This window comes from Lycorma delicatula, chromosome 7 (assembly GCF_047948215.1).
Source record: "Lycorma delicatula isolate Av1 chromosome 7, ASM4794821v1, whole genome shotgun sequence".
Lineage (NCBI taxonomy): Eukaryota > Metazoa > Arthropoda > Insecta > Hemiptera > Fulgoridae > Lycorma > Lycorma delicatula.
This window is the reverse complement of record NC_134461.1, coordinates 23,452,507-23,471,707: the sequence shown is the minus strand read 5'-3', so window position 1 is coordinate 23,471,707 and position 19,201 is coordinate 23,452,507. Positions and strand designations below refer to the sequence as shown.

The following is a 19,201-nucleotide window of genomic DNA, read 5'->3' as shown; positions in this document are numbered from 1 at the left end:
TAGTATTGAGTAAATTTGAAGTTTTTTTAATTTTAAGGTGGAAATCTTTTTTATCCCCTACTTAGCACCGCTGAAATGTACCTCCGCCTTCCGGCGTGCTGAAAGGGATTTTTTTTCATTTTTTTTGTACGACTTAATTTATTAAATATTTTTTCTTTGCGTTTGAAAGAAAATTTGCATTTTAGAGAAGTTTGAGATTACAAAATAGTATTCAGTCTCTTTGTACGTATGGCAATTTTTTTTCGGATTTTGGGTAAAAATTGTTTTTTGAGGAATACCTTCAAACTGTAAGTGTTTTTCAGGGGTTTGTATTATTCACAATTTTTTTATATCATTACAACGAATTGTTTTTCTGATGTAATATATTATTTAATGGAAATATATTTGGATTATAGTATTTTATTCGTCTTTGTATATATTATTCTGGAGATGTCTTTTTATGTTCATAGCATTTTAATAACAAAACCGACTTATGAAGACATGATTTCTGATCAACTAATCATAGGAAATTTAATTTTATTTACTTCATTTTTTATTGTAATGAAATAACAATTTTTTGTAGAAATCTATAAAAATATGAAGAATACTGTATTTGATTCAGAACCATTAAAAAAAAGGTAAGTAGATATATTCTTTATACAATTGTACAATTTGTTTTGGAAGGGAAGTGAAATTCAAAATTGATACTTATTTCCAGAATATTTGAATTAGGATTAGCTCATACTATAAAAATTTGGACCAAATTTACTCAAAATATAATAAGTGGATAATTAAATTTTATCCGCTAAACTATTTTATTTAAATAATTTAATTACATAAATATACATATAATGGGATTATCTATCCCGTTTGTTTTTTTCTACGTTGCAAAATAATTAATATTGATTAAATATTCAATTATTAAGTGAAAACTTGAAAATACGTTTGGTTAAGAATAAAAATTACGAGATGTAAAATATTTTTACATATATGTTATCACACATTTTTTTTTCCAGTAATAAAGTTCTTAGGAATAATTAACCTGTTTTTACAATATACGTCAGTTTAGTTATAAGTGAATAGACTTCTTTTATTTCTGATAAATTTCATAATTTCAGTACGAAATTGAAAAATCCGTTATTTATACCTTTATTCATACCTTGAAAATAATATAAATGCTAGATTTTAGTAGTACTATAATTTTTTTTTTTGTCTTCAGTCATTTGACTGGTTTGATGCAGCTCTCCAAGATTCCCTATCTAGTGCTAGTCGTTTCATTTCGGTATACCCCGTACATCCCTAAAAATTTGTTTTACATATTCCAAACGTTGCCTGCCTGCACAATTTTTTCCTTCAACCTGACCCTCTAATATTAAAGCGGCTATTCCAGGATGTCTTAATATGTAGCCTATAAGTCTGTCCCTTCTTTTAACTATATTTTTCCAAATGCTTCTTTCTTAATCGATTTGCCACAACACCTTTTCATTTGTCATTTTATCCACCCATCTGATTTTTAACATTCTCCTATAGCACCGCATTTCAAAAGCTAGGAACTCCGCAGAAGCAGGTACTCCGATCGTCCAAGTTTCACTTCCATATAAAGCGACGCTCCAAACATATACTTTCAAAAATCTTTTCCTGACAATTAAATTAATTTTTGATGTAAACAAATTATATTTCTTACTGAAGGCTCGTTTAGCTTGTGCTATTCGGCATTTTATATCGCTCCTGCTTCGTCCATCTTTAGTAATTCAACTTCCCAAATAACAAAATTCTTCTACCTCTATAATCTTTTCTCCTCCTATTTTCACATTCAGTGGTCCATCTTTGTTATTTCTACTACATTTCATTACTTTTGTTTTATTCTTGTTTATTTTCATGCGATAGTTCTTGCGTAGGACTTCATCTATGTCATTCATTGTTTCTTCTAAATCCTTTTTATTCTCGGCTAGAATTACTATATCATCAGCAAATCGTAGCATCTTTATCTTTTCACCTTGTACTGTTACTCCGAATCTAAATTGTTCTTTAACATCATTAACTGCTAGATCCATGTAAAGATTAAAAAGTAACGGGGATAGGGAACATCCTTGTCGGACTCCCTTTCTTATTACGGCTTCTTTCTTATGTTCTTCAATTATTACTGTTGCTGTTTGGTTCCTGTACATGTTAGCAATTGTTCTTCTATCTCTGTATTTGAACCCTAACGTTTTTAAAATGCTGAACATTTTATTCCAGTCTACGTTATCGAATGACTTTTCTAGGTCTATAAACGCCAAGTATGTTGGTTTGTTTTTCTTTAATCTTCCTTTTACTATTAATCTGAGGCCTAAAATTGCTTCCCTTGTCCCTATACTTTTCCTGAAACCAAATTGGTCTTCTCCTAACACTTCTTCCACTCTCCTTTCAATTCTTCTGTTCAGAATTCTAGTTAAGATTTTTGATGCATGGCTAGTTAATCTAATTGTTCTGTATCTTCACATTTATCTGCAACTGCTTTCTTTGGTATCATGAGTATAACACTATTTTTGAAGTCTGACAGAACTTCCCCTTTTTCATAAATATTACACACCAGTTTGTATAATCTATCAATCGCTTCCTCACCTGCACTGCGCAGTAATTCTACAGGTATTCCGTCTATTCCAGGAGCCTTTCTGCCGTATTATTACTATAATACCGATTTCATTTTCTTAAAATTATACAACATGGATTTTCTTTATGTACATACTAGCCGGCCCATCCAGCCAGAATATGGACCCTGACCGCCCAGGCCGGCCTAAACGAACCCCGGAGCCAACTCAGGGGCTTCTCGGGGCCACAGAGCCTACCCCAGGGCCGCAGAGCTAGCTTTCTTCGCCATTCCCGTGTTGCAAGGGGACAGTGCCTTGGATACCTGCAGAATTCGCTTCGTTCGCTATTCAGTGATGCAGGGCTCCGCCCCTTGGATTCCCGCACTGTTCGTTATTCTCATAATTGTGAGAATAAAACTGCTAAATAACAATTAAAATATTCAAGTTTTACAGAAACCTGAAAAAGAAACTAAATTATAGAAGGCAGAATAATAGCAGCTTTGGTAACTAAAGTACACACACCTTTGATGACGAAAAACTCATAACTTCTTACTTTGTCATGGGACAGAAATATAATAACAAAGTAAAATATTAATTTATTTTTTCCTTAATAAATATCTTTAACTCACAACTTCACCCTCTTCGGGGACGAAGAAATAATGAATAGTTTTTATATCTTAACCTTCAATGGAGATAGGGTTTCTGTCGATGACTTAAAAACTTCCCTAGGATAACATGAATGTATACTGCAAATTTGAAAGTAAACGGTCGGTTGGTTTCGCGTGCTACGTTAACAAACAAACAGATAAATTTTACACATATATTTTTCCAAACAACCGCGATCTGTTAGATCGAGAGTGTACCTGATGCATGCAAAAGTTAATCTTCAACCTATAACAAATTTCTCGTTTGAATTTTTAAAATCGAACGATGTTTGCAGAGATATTATAAGAGAACCCCCATGTGCCTCCCAAAACAGCGTCCAAGAGGCAGCCCGTTTGTTATCGGTTAATGGTGATGATAGGTGAAGCCTCCCAAGAGATGCTTGCATAGCCTCACACGCTCTAAACCACTTTAGCCTCACACGTAGTCCCCACAAGAAGCCCATTATTGTTAAACAGAATTTTTTAAATTTATTTAATATTATTTTATTTAACGTAAATTTAATTCTATAATTTTTGTAATATTATTCATTGGATTGAGTCGAATCATTCAGTTCAAACCCGGCTGACACAGTGGTACAGGCTCACAGTTCACAGTTTATTAATTCAATTCATTAAAGTTTCTACTTCAACCGGCAAATCTGCACTACTACATATATATGTATTTTTTTATCAGAATTTTCGGACTAAAATATATTTAAAAATCTTCTCAGTTATGCCAACAAACATGGGTAAGTAAAATTTTGGTTGCAACTGATCAAGTATTATTTTGTTTATCATGAGTAAACAAAAACCTTCTTCGTCTTTATATAATATGATTGAAGAGATAAATTTTTTTTTAATATTTTATGGAAGAAGTTTTGTTATTGTACCGTTATATATTTTTTTTGACGGAGTTTAAGTGTAAAACAAAAAATTATTAAGAAACGTTTTATTAGTTTATCCTTGATTATTGCTTAGTTTTTTTCACAAGAAATATCAAGAAAATTAGTTAGAAAAAAACTTGGGGTTAAAAAAGACATGTCTTTTATTTCATAGAGAAATATTTTCATGTTGTATATCTCTCCATTGCTTTTCTTTTCTTTTATTTTAACAATACAGTAAAAAAATAATACACTTATTGGATTTTTGAAAAAGCCTTCACCCTTGCTCGATTATAATTTCCTTACTTGGTCTCACTACTTCTTTCTTGTAAATTTTATTTTTTTTTAAATGATTTTTTCATATTGGCAGCGTTGTTTTGTTTTAAGTAGATTTCATAAGAAAGCTACCTATTGTAATGTGTATGATAATTCGACTTCCGGAAAATTTTGACATATCTTCGCGTTTCACATCCTCCAGACCCCAAAACCACCGTCAGCTAAAACGTTTATATATATATATATATATATATATTTCACTTTCTTGTGGACACGATAACTGCCGTACTTTTGAGGCAATCACTTTCAAATTGTTCCTTAAACGTTCCAAAATTCAACTCGTTCCAAAATCACGGTCTATTTGTTGACGGCCAAAATCAGACCATGGGGGAGGAAATAGGGGGGGGGGGGCTTTTTCGAAAAAAAAAACAACAAAATATCGCTAAAATTTTCTTATTAAGTAAAATATCGAATCGTTTAAAGTTCCTACTATTCTTTGGATAAGGACCTGAAACGTATGTAAGTAAAGTTTTTTGATATCACCAACTATTGGCCCAGGGGGTAGAAACAATGGGTTTCAAAGACAGAAAAATAACCATACTTACTTAATAGTCACAGTATCGAATCGGTTTAAAGGATCGTTAGTCCTTCAAAGATTACCTAAAACATTTCTCTGAAACAATTTTTGATATGACCAATCCTTACGGCAACGGATAAGCAAAATGTTGCTGGAATTGTAAGAAGATGGGGCTTGTCGTATGCTAAACATGTGAAACCTTTTTCACATGCAACCGTTGTCGTGTTGAGTAAATTTGTAGTTTTTGTTAACTTTAAGGCGGAAATATTTTTAATCCCCTACTTAGCTTCGGTGAAATCTATCTCCGCCTTCCGGCGTGCCGAAAAGGATTTTTTTGTTGTAGATTTATCAGTATTTTAAATACAGAATATCGTTTATTGTTATATCGGATAAAGTGACCAAAAACTTGTTTCTTGGTTGGTTTGGGATGATGTTAATACATAAGTACAATATGTATATTGTTTATAATTACATCAGCTGTAGTGACATATTTTTTCTACTGCACTGCAACATTTTATTGCTTATAATGGCGGACGGAAGTGACTCATCAGTAACGTAGTACAGTATATCTGCAATGTAACTACAGTAATATTTTGACGGTTCTTTTTTTCTTACATATGTACTGAAATTATTTTTTTTAACTTCTTCATGAACCAGATTATTGTAAACTGAAGCAGCAACATTCAATTGTTATTAATCTTTTGTAAGCGTATCATATCGTGCGGTACACTATTTTATTTTATGTATTCTCTGTAATTCATTTAATAGCGATTTAATTATGACTTCACAAAGAAACATTCATGATAGAGGCAAAGGCGTGCGTTATCTGGCGGTTAGAGGATGGTTAAATTAATACGGACATTTTCCAAGAATTAGGCGTAGGTCATTCGACAATATCGGTGATATGGAAGAGCCGTAAAAAAATTAAGAAAATGTTTGAAGCAAATTCTATGAAATCAAAAAAATTACGGCCTAGTCAATATAATTATGTAAAGTAAAATAAGCGACTTTTTGCAGAAAAATTAATTTTTACAATTTTTCTATATTTTGTTTTACTTACCGTATTTGTATTTATTATCGCGAATTTTTCTTTTATTATATTTTTGCGAAAATAAATTATTATTATTATTATTACTGTATTACAATACCCGTGTAGATGGTTTATTAAAGTAGTACAACTAAGCTGCCTTTTTTTTGTTATTTAACCTCCGGGTTCGGATTTAAGCATTTTATTCCGCAAAAAAATGAGATGAATGCTTTGTAGCGTGTGTGAAAAATACCATGCCTGACCGTGATTCAAACCCAGGACTTCCGGGTGAAAGGCCGAGACGCTACCACTCCCGCTACGGAGGTCGGCTCCACTAAGCTACCTAAACATCTGTTATCGTGACTATCGGTTGTACTGACCTACTAAAATCGTCGGTCATTATAAACGATATTTACTGGGCTTGAAAATGAAATAAACTTTAAAAAAAAAAATCTTTATTAAATTCAAGAAATATTTTTTTGAAAATTCTTCTATAATTTCGTTTTTTTTTATGTCGGGATTAAGTTAAATATTAATAAATAGTAGTTTTTAATTTAGCAACCACTTCTATTTTTTTTTTGTTTTTAGATTTAGTTACAGTGCAGTTTTTTTAAAATCGGTGTTAGTTCTTAAAAAAAAGTTTTTTGTTAATCTATAATTGTGTTAAAGTCACGTATGATAATGTAAATTCATATCAAAGACAAACTGATGATAATAGAATTAAATGAACATAATAAGGAATTCGGTCAAGCTGACATTTTCCTCACATTCCATGTTAAATTACAGTGTGACCTAATAATTGTTATGTAGCTGAGAATTATTACTAGTATGTGTATAATGAACAAAATAATACACAGTAGATTATCGTAATAAATAATAATAACAAAAAAAAAAAAAAAATACTGGAATTAACTGATGCACTCGATCGAATACCTCATTGTGAGTTTCTTTTGTTTACTTAATTAATATGTTTACTATAATAATAATTCAACAAAAAAAAAAACAAAATGAAAAAATATCAGAAGTTATTAATGAAATAAAATTTTATGTACTTTTAAAAATGTGTATATGAAATTTAATAAGCGTACAAGAAAGTCATTTGGTATCCGTATCAGATTTTTAATTTACAACTTCGCTTCCAAGGAACTAGCGCCTCGGTCTTGGCTTAAAACCTTCCCTTGGGTAAGAAGAATGTATCCTGCAAATTTGAAAGCAATCGATCGGCTGGTTATCGTGTAATTAGAAAACAAACAAAAAAATAAACAGTCAGAAAGGGAAAGAGAAAACTTTCGCTTTTATATTTACGATATATTTTTTTTCTTTCACATATTATTCTTGTAATATATATACATAGATAGAGAAAGAGAGAAAGAGAGAGAGAGAGAGGGAGTGAGTGAGTGAGAGAGTGTGTGAGTATACACGAATGATTAAGCGGAATTTAGGAATTCATACATATTTTATTCGAGCACATCATGGAAAAAAACGATATGAAGGAATATTAAATAAATTATTACGAAAAACATAGGAAGTCCTTTGTTATCGGACTTTAAAACCAGATCAAACCAGATGGTGTGTATCTGTAAATCACGGGTAAACATAATGATTAAACAAAAGAATTTCATTTCAATTTTTGAAAATAATACAAATTTTTACATAAAATTACCAAATTTTCTACGGTGAATGTTACCTGTTAACCTTTCTCTCCTAGAGGAAATTTCAGTTCTTTCTCTTAAAGAAATTTTTTGCTAGAGACCAACATTGATTTTGTTTGCATTTTAGGGACCCGGCTATGCCGTTCCCCGCAGGGGTCGTTCCTCCAGTAGGCCGGGACTGGGTCTTTTATATGTCTGCCTCTAACCTTTCCCCGTCCCTTGGGAGGGATCCGGCCGGGTCTCGGTCTTTTATTATTACGAATTCAGGGGTTCCCCGGTCAGTGATCAAGGGTGGCCCACCTCAGCGAACCACTCTCTCATGAGCAGGGCTATCCCTGTGAGACCCTACTTTCAGGCTACCCCGTCACCCTCCCTAGCGTCTCGTTTCTCCGTCTTAAGCATCTCAGTACTTGATCGGACTTTTTATACAGTTAACAGAGACTTACAGAGAAATAAATAGGTTGCCTTATCTCCACAAAACCACACAAATACCAAGGACACACTAAATGTAAAGATCCCTTACATTTTTATTGAGGATTAAACAAGCATTTTGCCAAAACCTAAAGAATTCCTGACAGAAAAAGAGATCAAGGATTAGAGAAAAAGCTGGCGAAAGCTGTAATCTACTCAGGGAGAAAAAGGCAAATACTGGCGTGCTTCAAATCTTCTTCCAGGAAGTAGGAGCCATTCCCATCCACAATTTCTCAAAGATCAGTGCGTTTGTATATCAAGGATAAATGCAGCATTTTCTTTATCAAAATGTTTCCCTTTACCGGGTAATATATACGTAGCAACAAGTTTTCTTCTAAAAACCATTATTGGATGATATTAAAAATTATCAAAAAATAGACTAAAAAGTCTCTTAAGAAATCCCATTATGATACATAGTTTATATGTGAAAATTAGCTTACTAGTATACCAAATTCCTATTTATTAATATCCAAGTTCTCTGACATTTTTCAATGTAATTTAGTTAGGTTTTAGGAAAGCTGATATACAATTGGTTCAATATTCCAGTTCCTATAAAAAAAAAAATTAAATCAGTGGGTATATTTCTCCTTTACGTAAATAACTACCTCCTCTTAGCATTTTTTATACAGTGTGTCCCAAATACAAACGGAGAAACCTTAAAGACATATTCTAATGGTGAAAAATAATTAAAAAATTTCATATAAACATAGGTCTGGAAACGCTTTATTTTCGAATTACGGCTAGCGAAAGATTTCGCCTGGATTTCAGCTCGTCTAATAAAATAAAATCCTACTGTAATTTCTGGGACCAAAATTAAGGAGTAAAATTGGCGGTTTCTTATGTAATTTGAGTTAGGAAACAGGATAAAACAGGTTCCAGAACTGTAACTCCAGTATTTCTTAAGATATCCGACGTAAAACAAAAAACTTCGGTGTCGAATAACGTAGAATATTTTACATTGTATGTCCCGTTAAACATAGAATTAAGCAAAAAAAAAATCACTGGATATATTTATTTTTCAAGTAAATAAAACTGCCTCTTAAGATTTTGTCACCATAAAAGTTAGATTAGTTCAAAGAAAACTTTTTTAAACTTTATTTTAAACAACTTACTAGAAACGTGTCATTTCCAGTTAGTTTTTTAAAAATATTTTATATTATTTACTTTTTTCCCTCGATCTCGCCACAGAAACTAGAAGCTTGTGCGTGGTTTATGGAAATGGAAAATTGTAGCGTATGAAAAATACCATGTCTGACCGGGATTTGAACCCGAGACTTCCCGATGAAAGACTGTGACTCTACCACGAAGATAGGCGGACGTTTGATTTGTGACTAGAAATAAACATTATTTCGGTTAAACATTATTATTCAAACGTCTTTATTTTCCAATGTAATATACTGTTGAACCTGTTTAGATTACTTACATCATTTTTACTTCCCGTCTACATAGAGCTATAGCCGAGCTGTAGCTATAAAAGGGAAAGTACTGTAATCGGTTCAACATGGGTATATGAGATTTTCACCGGATCTTTACGTTTTGACACCTAAGGAACCCAAAAAACCGGATGGAAATTTTCCGGATGTTAATGTTCGTATGTACGTGTGCTCGGTGTTGGCTTCTAAATCACCTCTAAATCTTCAAAACTACAGAACCGACTTTGACCAAACTTAGTCAGATTACTTCTATATATGGGCCATTGATACCATTAAATTCTAAACTTAAAAGGTCGATGAGATCAGGGTGTAAGGCAGTCACCCTCAGTATCTCGAGATTTCGCCTAATTGACGTCATATTTTCTTTAGGCACATTTGTTAACGATTAAAAAATAACAATAATTGCAAAAAAAGTTTGCAAACTCGCACCCCTCCCAAAAAAATACTGTTCTAGTCGACCGCTATGATGTGAAGTCACACGTGAGGGGTTGAATAAAATAAATGAAAATATTTAGAGTGTAAAAAAGTAACTCAGTCTGGCTGGGTCTCGAATAAGATCACCCTTATTAAGTCGGTACCTGGCGCGTTAAACCTCGTGGCTATACCAGTATGACGTTTATAAGCGAAATTTGTTCTACGTAATTTGTGAAATCACATTATTCTATTTAGTTAACGCCAACCGTTGCAGCTAGTACTGACACACCCAATTAAACACGGTATGCACGCGCGCGCTTTAGTTAGACTCATTGAATTAAATAAACGAAAAAATATTATATTTAAATAAAATTATAAATATTTAAAATTAAGTTGTTTGTGTAAGACATATATCAGAAACAATTATTTGTGAGGTTTTCTTTTCCACAAACTATACGTCGGTTCAACGTTTTAGTTGGTAGTTTTTTCAGGCAAACAAAAAAAGAAGTATAAAGTTTTAACGAATAAATAACATAAGTTTTTTAAATAAATGATAGAAATCTATTTATATAATTTATTTAATAAAGTAGAGAAAATAATATTTAAAAACAAATAGTAATAAATTACGAGATAATGTAAGAAAAAAAAATATTGCTCTATTTAGCATAATTTATTCGTTAATTCAATTCAATAACATTAAAAATTAATTTTGTTTTAGCGATAATAAATAGACAATAAATTCCTCGTACTCTCATAAATTTTATAAAGTACTTTGACTGTAATGAGTTTTTCTAATGTTGGTTTCCGTGTCAAGCTGATTAATATTGTGCTCTGTTTCTGAATGCATTAATGCATTCATTTTTAATACAATTTAATGCGATGCAATAGAGAATTTTTATTACGTAAGTAAATAACTATTACATTGAAGTTAATTTCTTTTAACACTGATAAAAGAAAAGAAAAAACCTTAATGATCAAATTATACAAAATATAACCTGAATAAAATAAAGAAGAAAAAGAAAATCACTGTAAAACCTTTAGTGAAAATATCTGCACAATAATAAATGAACGTAAAGTTTATGAGACTGGAGAATACCACAATTTTTTTTTTAAAGTGTAGTTGTTAACATGCTAAAAAAAAACAAAATACTTGTGAAAAATATCACACGAGAACTAAGAAGCAATATAAGATTAGAAAACTAAGAAATATAAATTAAAATGCAGAGAGAAACTTATGGAATAAGAAATAAAAGAATTGAAAGAAAAAATGCAGAGGCAAGCAGCATCAAGAATAAATAAAAATATTAAGATTTGATCATGATCTTTTCGCAGTAAAAAAATGAGTTAGGAGAAATTCTGAATGACCTTGATGTTTCGCTTCCAAAGAAATTCAGTTTGATAAGAAACAAAATAAAAAGAAACGCAATAAATATAACAAAAAGAAAGCTAATATGAAATTAAACATCGAGATAGGAAAACATTGTATCAGAAGTTATAGATAGAGTTTTCTTATTCAGATAATACAATTAGAAAGAACAGATGAAGTAAGACAAATAGACACCGTAGACAGGTAAAACAGATTGCCACATACAAGAAGAGCTTTTAAAAAAAAAAATCTATTAGTATAGGGCGATTCAGGAAAACGGGAAATTTTGAAATTTGTATTGGTAGCCCTGGGCGAGTGTCAGCACAGAATAACAATTAGAAGCTAGTTCCCGCCATGCTACCATTTAGTTATCATGGATACTTGAAGTGTGCTTTTGTCATCAAAGCTTTTTATAAAAATAGTGACAGTTTGGAGGCTACATCCTAACCCCGTAGGGGGAAGACACCACTTTGTGACGTTACCGGTTGCCACTACCACCCCTTCCGTTCATAGATGACGGAAGGAGGTCCTCCAAGGAAGAGGGGAAAGAGGACGTTCCGGAGGTCGTTTTTAAACCCTCTTACTGATTACTTCTCACAGTCATCAACCAGGCCTCGGTCGGGATGCTACCGATGTAAATGGATCGGCAGACATTTGCATCGGTAAATATATCTCAGATTTTGCTTTCATATAGGCCTTAAACGGAAATCTTCACATCCAACCTAACATGATTCCCTCCAACTAACTGACCGAAACCGCGGAAGCGCGAACTCCGCACCTAGTCCTGATTTGACAGCACCGTTCGTGACTGTCAATGCCTCAGAAAACGAACGAGTTTAAAGTTAAATCAATGCTACCCTCATACAAATTAAAATTATGTTAGAAATTCAGATCTACACCCAAATAAATCGACCAATTTAGGTCATCTAACAAGGTGAACGCAAGGCTGTGCGTATAAAGAATTTCGCCGCCAGTTTGATTTAGGACACCGCAATCGTGTAAAATAAATTCAGCAATGAAAAAGAGACCTTTAGCGGTACGCGGACTGTTCGTATGCTAGACCATATCGAGACTATTTAACATGCTGTCATAGGAAGCCTACAACGTTTAGTTCATAGTCATGCATTGTCTTTACAGTCATGTACTTCACGCGTTCAAAGAATACTGTCGCATGACTTATTTTACCATCCGTACAAGTTGAAGTTCGTTCAGGAATTGAAACTAAACGATATCATAATGTGCCATTAATTTTGTATAGGTGTAGTTGTAAAAACAAACGGAAACTGTGACTGTTAACTAACTGTGGATATCGGACGAAGCCCATTTCTACCTTAACGGATTTGGTAATAAACAAAATTTTCGTTTTTTGGTATAAGAGAATTCTACACAGTAACAAGGTTACCACGAAACGTGCTGGGTCATCGTATGACATAATAGGCCCTTATTTTTTTTTTAAATACGAAGATGGTCTTACGACTACAGTCACGTTACATCGATACGTTGCCGTACTGAAAACTTTGTTGCACAAATTTTTTCACAAATTATTGTCAACTTGACAACGCCTGATTTTAAGATGGATCGAACGTAGCACGAATATCAATGGATACTTATGTAACAGTATTATATTATAAATCTTAGTCAAAATCTTCCTGAGATATTAAGCGAAATAGTGGCCAAAACACACACACACATACACACACACACACACACACACACAAAATAGAGAGAGACTGAGAAGACGCGCGCGTGCGCGTCAACACACACGTTAATTGACTCAGTGGGTAATTTTTGACAAAGCAATGCAATTCTTACACATTATTAAAATGTGCAATAGCTGAGAAAGTAATAAAAATATGCTCCTTAGCATTAATATTTTTATAACTTCTATGTATTGCAATAATAATCTGTATAATAGAAATTATCACAAATAAATGTATTATTAAAAGATAAATTATTGTTCTAAAATAATTAAAAAAAAAAACGATTAAAATTAAAAAAATAATAATAATTTAGATTCCAAGTAGTTTTAAGTTTTTTTCCATCCATTTCTCATTAAAATTAAATAAACAACAACCAACCGTAAATGACGACGTAAAATTCTTTTGTAGCTATATCTGACGACATAATAATAAAAAATTCAAAGCGCTAGAAAAAATAGACTAAGAAGCAATATTGCCTTCAGCATATCTTTGTTAAAGGCATTCGTTATCTTTTCAACATTTCTATTTAAAATAAGAAACCAAAAATGAAGAAACAAGAAAGAATAAGCAACAATAAGTAAAATAAAAATAAGAAAGAAAAAGTAATTTAAAATAAAATAAATAAAACAATACTTGTCAAGAGGAACGTAAAACCTATACAGACCGATGATTGGATTTGCTTTTTAATATTATGTTATTTTGCTTAATCGCTGCGCTTAGTTTTTATATTTATTATTTAAAACCTATTTAAAGTGGTACAAAAATTTTGGCGATGAACCCGGGTAGACTTACTGTTTGTTAGTCACAATGTAGCGGACGTTTTTACTTGCAAATCAGTTGCTGTTAAATTTCTGAGATGAAAACAGAAACTGATTAATTAATATACAGGTTATCATAAAAGAATGGTGCGGTTTCAGTAATTAATAGGAAGATTGTAGGGAAATTTCTAAATGTTATATTGGTATCCCGGAAAGCTTCCAACCCAAAAGTTTGTTTATCAGCAGTTGTAACCACAACGTCAGTTCTTGTATTGTTGTTGCGGTGAGTTTAGTGAGTTACTATATTCTCGGATAAAGACAAAGCAAAGTGTGTTTTATTGATGGCCGAATTAAAATCCGTAATTTTAGTTCAACGTGCGTTTCGACGTGAATTCGGAAGAGATCCGCCGCACAAAAATAACATAACACGTTGGTTCAAACGATTCGAAGAAACCGGATCGGTTAAGAAACATAAATCAACTGGCAGACCAAGTGTACCGGACGAAACGGTTGAACTAATTAGATGATCGACAATTAGAAGTCCTGGGAAGTCCATCCCCCGTCGAAGCGTCGAATTAGGTATTTCGAAATCAACAGTTCACAAAGTTTTACATAAAAAACTGAAATTACACGCTTATAAAATCCAGATACTGCAGGAATTAAAACCCGATGATGGTGTAAAACATTACAATTTCGCTGTTGAATCTTGGACAGAATAAGTGAAAACGAATCATTTTTAGATGATATAATTTTTACAGACGAAGCTACATTCCATGTAAATGGATGCGTTAACAGCCACAATTCACGAATATGGGGCTCTGAAAACCCACACGCAATTATTGAGAAACAACGCGATTCGCCTAAAGTTAATGTTTGGTGTGGCGTGATGAAAAATCGTGTAATAGGGCCTTTCTCCTTTGCTGAAAAAACAATTAATGGAGTTGTGTATCTCGACATGTTTAATCGATTATTACTTTCCTCAGCCGGATGAACTCGAAAACATTCATCGACTTCCATTTCCAACAAGATGGTGCTCCCCCGCACTTCAATGCATCGGTCACGGACGCTTTGAACGAAAAATTTGGAGATCTATGGATAGGCCGGCAAGGACCCATACTTTGGCCTCCAAGGAGTCCAGACCTGACACTTTGCGATTGTTTCTTGTGGGGGTACATCAAAAGCGTTGTTTATACACAAAAAATTCGCGACCTAAACCGCTTAAAAAACAGGATTAATGAAGCAATGACAACCATTAACGAAAAAATGTTAACTAATGTTTGGAGAGAAGTTGAGTATCGTTTGGACATTTGTCGCGCGACTAAGGGCGCACATATTGAAATTTATTAATTATGTAAAAAAATGTTTGAGACGACAAATTTGAAAAATAAAAAAACATAAACTGTAAGTAATTCTGTCTTAATTTAAACTGTGTTCAAAACCGCACCATTCTTTTATGATAACCCTGTATATTGTAACAGGACCAGTATAATGGATCAGGGTAACGGATTTCTTCAAATTAAAAAGAAAAAATTTAAAAGAAGATAATGAAAACAAAATCCAGAAGGAACTAAAAGGGATTCTTTTCTCAGACTAACAGATCCGTTTAACAACCTGCTGTTTGTAATTTGAAAAATGGCACCTTCAAAAGCTGTTGTTTGGCCAGTCCGTTTACCGGACTGGAATATGAATTTATCGGAAAACGTAAGGGCGTAGACAATGAAAATTATTACGCTTCAACGTTTAAAGAATGATGCGGTACTGGCTTTGCAAGCCAGAGGATATAAATAATGCCAGGTGCAGTCAGTCGTTTGGCATAGTCGTGATAACAAGCGCTGAAAGAGTAGTTTCGCAAGCCTGTGTTCGACGCGGTTAATCAAAATGTTCAGTAAAAAAATTTGGATATAATTAAACTTTTTCTTTTTTTAAATTGTTTAAAAGTTAAAAAAATTTCAATTTAAAAAAGTCGGGTTCCACGGGATGACTTTTTTAAAAATTATTTCCATGTCGTTTACAATAACAATAGATACAGTTGAATTGTCAATCTTGAAAATTAAATGAAAAAACTCTGATATTTCAGGTACAGCCCCCCCCCCCCCATATAGTCGCCCTTCATTTTAGGGATTAAAAATATGAGTACGTGATGCTGCCCCCTTATCTGATGGGCTCAAAAATCAGAGATATATTTTTGCCAAATTTCAATTTTTCTAATCAATGGTTTTTGAGATCGGGGAAAAACTATTTAGAAATATTATTGAAAATTCTGCACCAAATTAAATCTTAAAACTATCGGATTTTATAGAAATTAATAAATTGGACTAAAACTCAGTTTTCTGTAACCACTATAGAATGATTAAAAATTATCAATAGTGAAGACTGCTCTTCCTTTTTTTTAATATTTTACAAAATTTAATAACATCAATGTCCCAGATATATAAACATTTTTTGAGTCATTTTCAAAGAATTTTGAATCAGTCCGGAGATATTAATCAAAATACATGTCAACACACGTACGTACATGTAGTTTGTGAAAATTTTTATAACTTTCTATGTTTTTTGTACTAAGGGTACCTTGAAATGTTGATATATGCAAACCCTGATACCCAAAAGTTTGTCCGATCGCTATACTTTCTCTTTATAGGAGTAATTGATTTGTAAACCGGGAAGTAATAAATACACAAGAAATGAAATTCTGAAATTAGTTTACTCCTCATACAATCTATCAGAAAAAAATCTGATGTGGACACCACATAACTTCCTTGTACGCCTATTAAATCACATGTACACATTTTTCATGCATTTCATTTAAACTTATTTCATTTGAAAGAGAGATACAATCCTGCAATTATTTAATAAAAGTGGACAGTTACACAAAATATTAGTTTTTATTAACATCAAATATTTATACAATTATTAATTCAACGATCACCTGAAATATTACGTTAGAGTAAAAGTCCGTTTATTACTCTTTAAATAAATTCTGTTTTATATCTATCTGATATTATGTTTTTTTAAATTGTTATAATGTAAGCACCAATAAAATGAAAATAAAAACGAAACAGAAGGTTACTAAATTTTACAGCGATATTTATTATCAACTTGACTGAAAAAAATGCATAAATAAAATAATCAGATATTTCACCAAATCTGATATACTTCTGATTTTTTTCATATTTTTTTTTATTATTGAATTAATAGTTATTATAAAACTTTTTTTACTATCAGAGATTAATAATTATTAATAAATAAATATATATTTCAATTAAAAAAAGAAAATAAAGGTAAAAAAAGGAAATGAAGTCGCATTCGAATCAATGCGCCTTCTCTTATAAGATCCAAATATTTCATTAATTAAAATTTTTATTTGGCTATAACTATAGAACCAATGACAATAAGTACCACTTATGATAAATCGTTGAAAATTTCTGAATGAGGATTCTTCAAATCTGAAGGAAAAGTTTTAAAAATTAGCTCATATAAAATAAGAAACAATACCTGAAGAAGTTAATAAAAGATCACCTAAATGCGTTATAAGCTTCAGTAACAAAAAAACCTTCCCTACCTATTCCGTTTCAAAATTAGAATAGGTAATCTTATCGCTCCTTTTAGTACCTATGAAGAGACCAAGATACAAAATGCTACTCAGCTAACTGTCAACGAAAAACTGTTAAACTTGTCATGCGATTCTACCATGAAAACAAAATTTCTAGACACTTCAGTACAGTCCTTTATACGCGATGTCGGTATCTTACAATCGCAAAGAGGGCCATCAAAGTTTTTCTACCGTTTTTATCGTCATACGGGTGCAGATCAGCATTCTCTACAATTAAAATATGAAATGTAAACAGAGGATAGACTGGTTTATCTTGAAGATGATTTGCGTGTTGGCCAGTCTACCATAAAGTCAGGTGTTAACAAACTCTGTGGAACACACTTAGCTCAGACTTCACATTAATCTTAGTGGCGAGTATAAAAAAAAACAACAATAATATACATATTTTTAATCGGACTTCCGGTATAGATATGTCGGTATTCCAGGCATTTACCTTTGTCTTTTTCTGACGCCGTTCGACATGCTGCACGCATTTAAAACAATGGCCCCGCTTGAATTAGAATTAGATACTAAATCAAAAATAAGTAAGTGTGTTGCGATATCGTGGGCGTTCAGTGAAGTATCGGTAAAAAAAGATTGAAAACCATTGCTTTTATTTTTTGCTACTTTCGGCTAAAAAAGAATGTAATGGGTATATCTTTTGATTTTATTTAAACTTAAACTTTCAGAGATGGAGTGAAAAGTTTGAAAATGTTTCGGAATTGATACGCAGAAAATTTAACACGATAACTTTCCTATCTGCTTGAGCAAAATCGATTTACCAAGTCTGAAAGATATTTTTAATTATAGGAATAAATAAAACAAAAAAATTATTTCAAGAAAGATAAAGATAGAACGAATCTTAAACGGAGTTACTTTTATACGGCTTTGAATACTAGATCGTGGATACCGGTGTTCTTTGGTGGTTGGGTTTCAATTAACCACACATCTCAGGAATGGTCGACCTGAGACTGTACAAGACTACACTTCATTTACATTCATACATATCATATTCACTCAACCTCTGAATTAATACCTTAGGTGGTTCCGGGGGCTAAACAGGAAAAGAGAGAGAGAGAGAGAGAGTGAGAGAGAGAGAGAGAGAATCTTAAACTGATAAATATTAATTCTCAACTATTGATCACTAATAAAGTTTTTAAATTTACTGTTAAAGTAAGTTTGCGGGCTATCTGATTTCTGTTAAGGTAAGTTTTCCCTTTTAATAAATTAATTTTGCGATGAATTTCAAAGAAACTTTGGGCTACAGAAGATTTTTTTCTTATCTTTTATATTATAATGAACTTCTTTATTATAGTTTAAATCTTTCTTTCTAAGATTTCGATGATCTGAATGATATGTTTTAGCATGTGATTTGGAGTGACGTAAATTTTTTGTTTCTGTTTTTTTCTTTTCATTCTATAAATTCTGTTGAACTAGATCTTTTTATAAAGTTTACGTTGCAATCTGTTCGAATAGTGAACAATACGCAACTCCTTTATGGCTCAATGAGGTGAGGATGATAGGTATCACATATAAATGAGGTATATCCTTGTACAAACTCAGACCACCATTCTTGGGATTTGAATTCCAGAACCTTCGACTTTGAAAATCAGCTATTAAGCAACTAATTTATTTACGACAACGATTTAACCAATAGACCAGCTGGAAGGCAAATGGCTTAAACGACAACAATATATGTAACTTTTACGTTTATTGTAGGTGTCATTTTCTTAAAATTTCCAATTAAATATTATACAAATCTAATTTCACCCCCTCCCATAATTTATTCCCCAAGAATTTTATTATACAGAATCATTTAACGTTTGGGATAGAGATCAGGGTAAAATTTCTCAACAGCGTTAAT

General features: G+C 32.2%; 1 protein-coding gene across 1 annotated transcript in view; it reads right to left on the bottom strand.

Annotated features, from left to right (window-relative positions):
• Positions 1–19,201, bottom strand: part of LOC142327268 (voltage-dependent calcium channel type A subunit alpha-1-like) — a 902,521-nt gene that overhangs the window by 377,253 nt on the left and 506,067 nt on the right. The window lies entirely within an intron of this gene.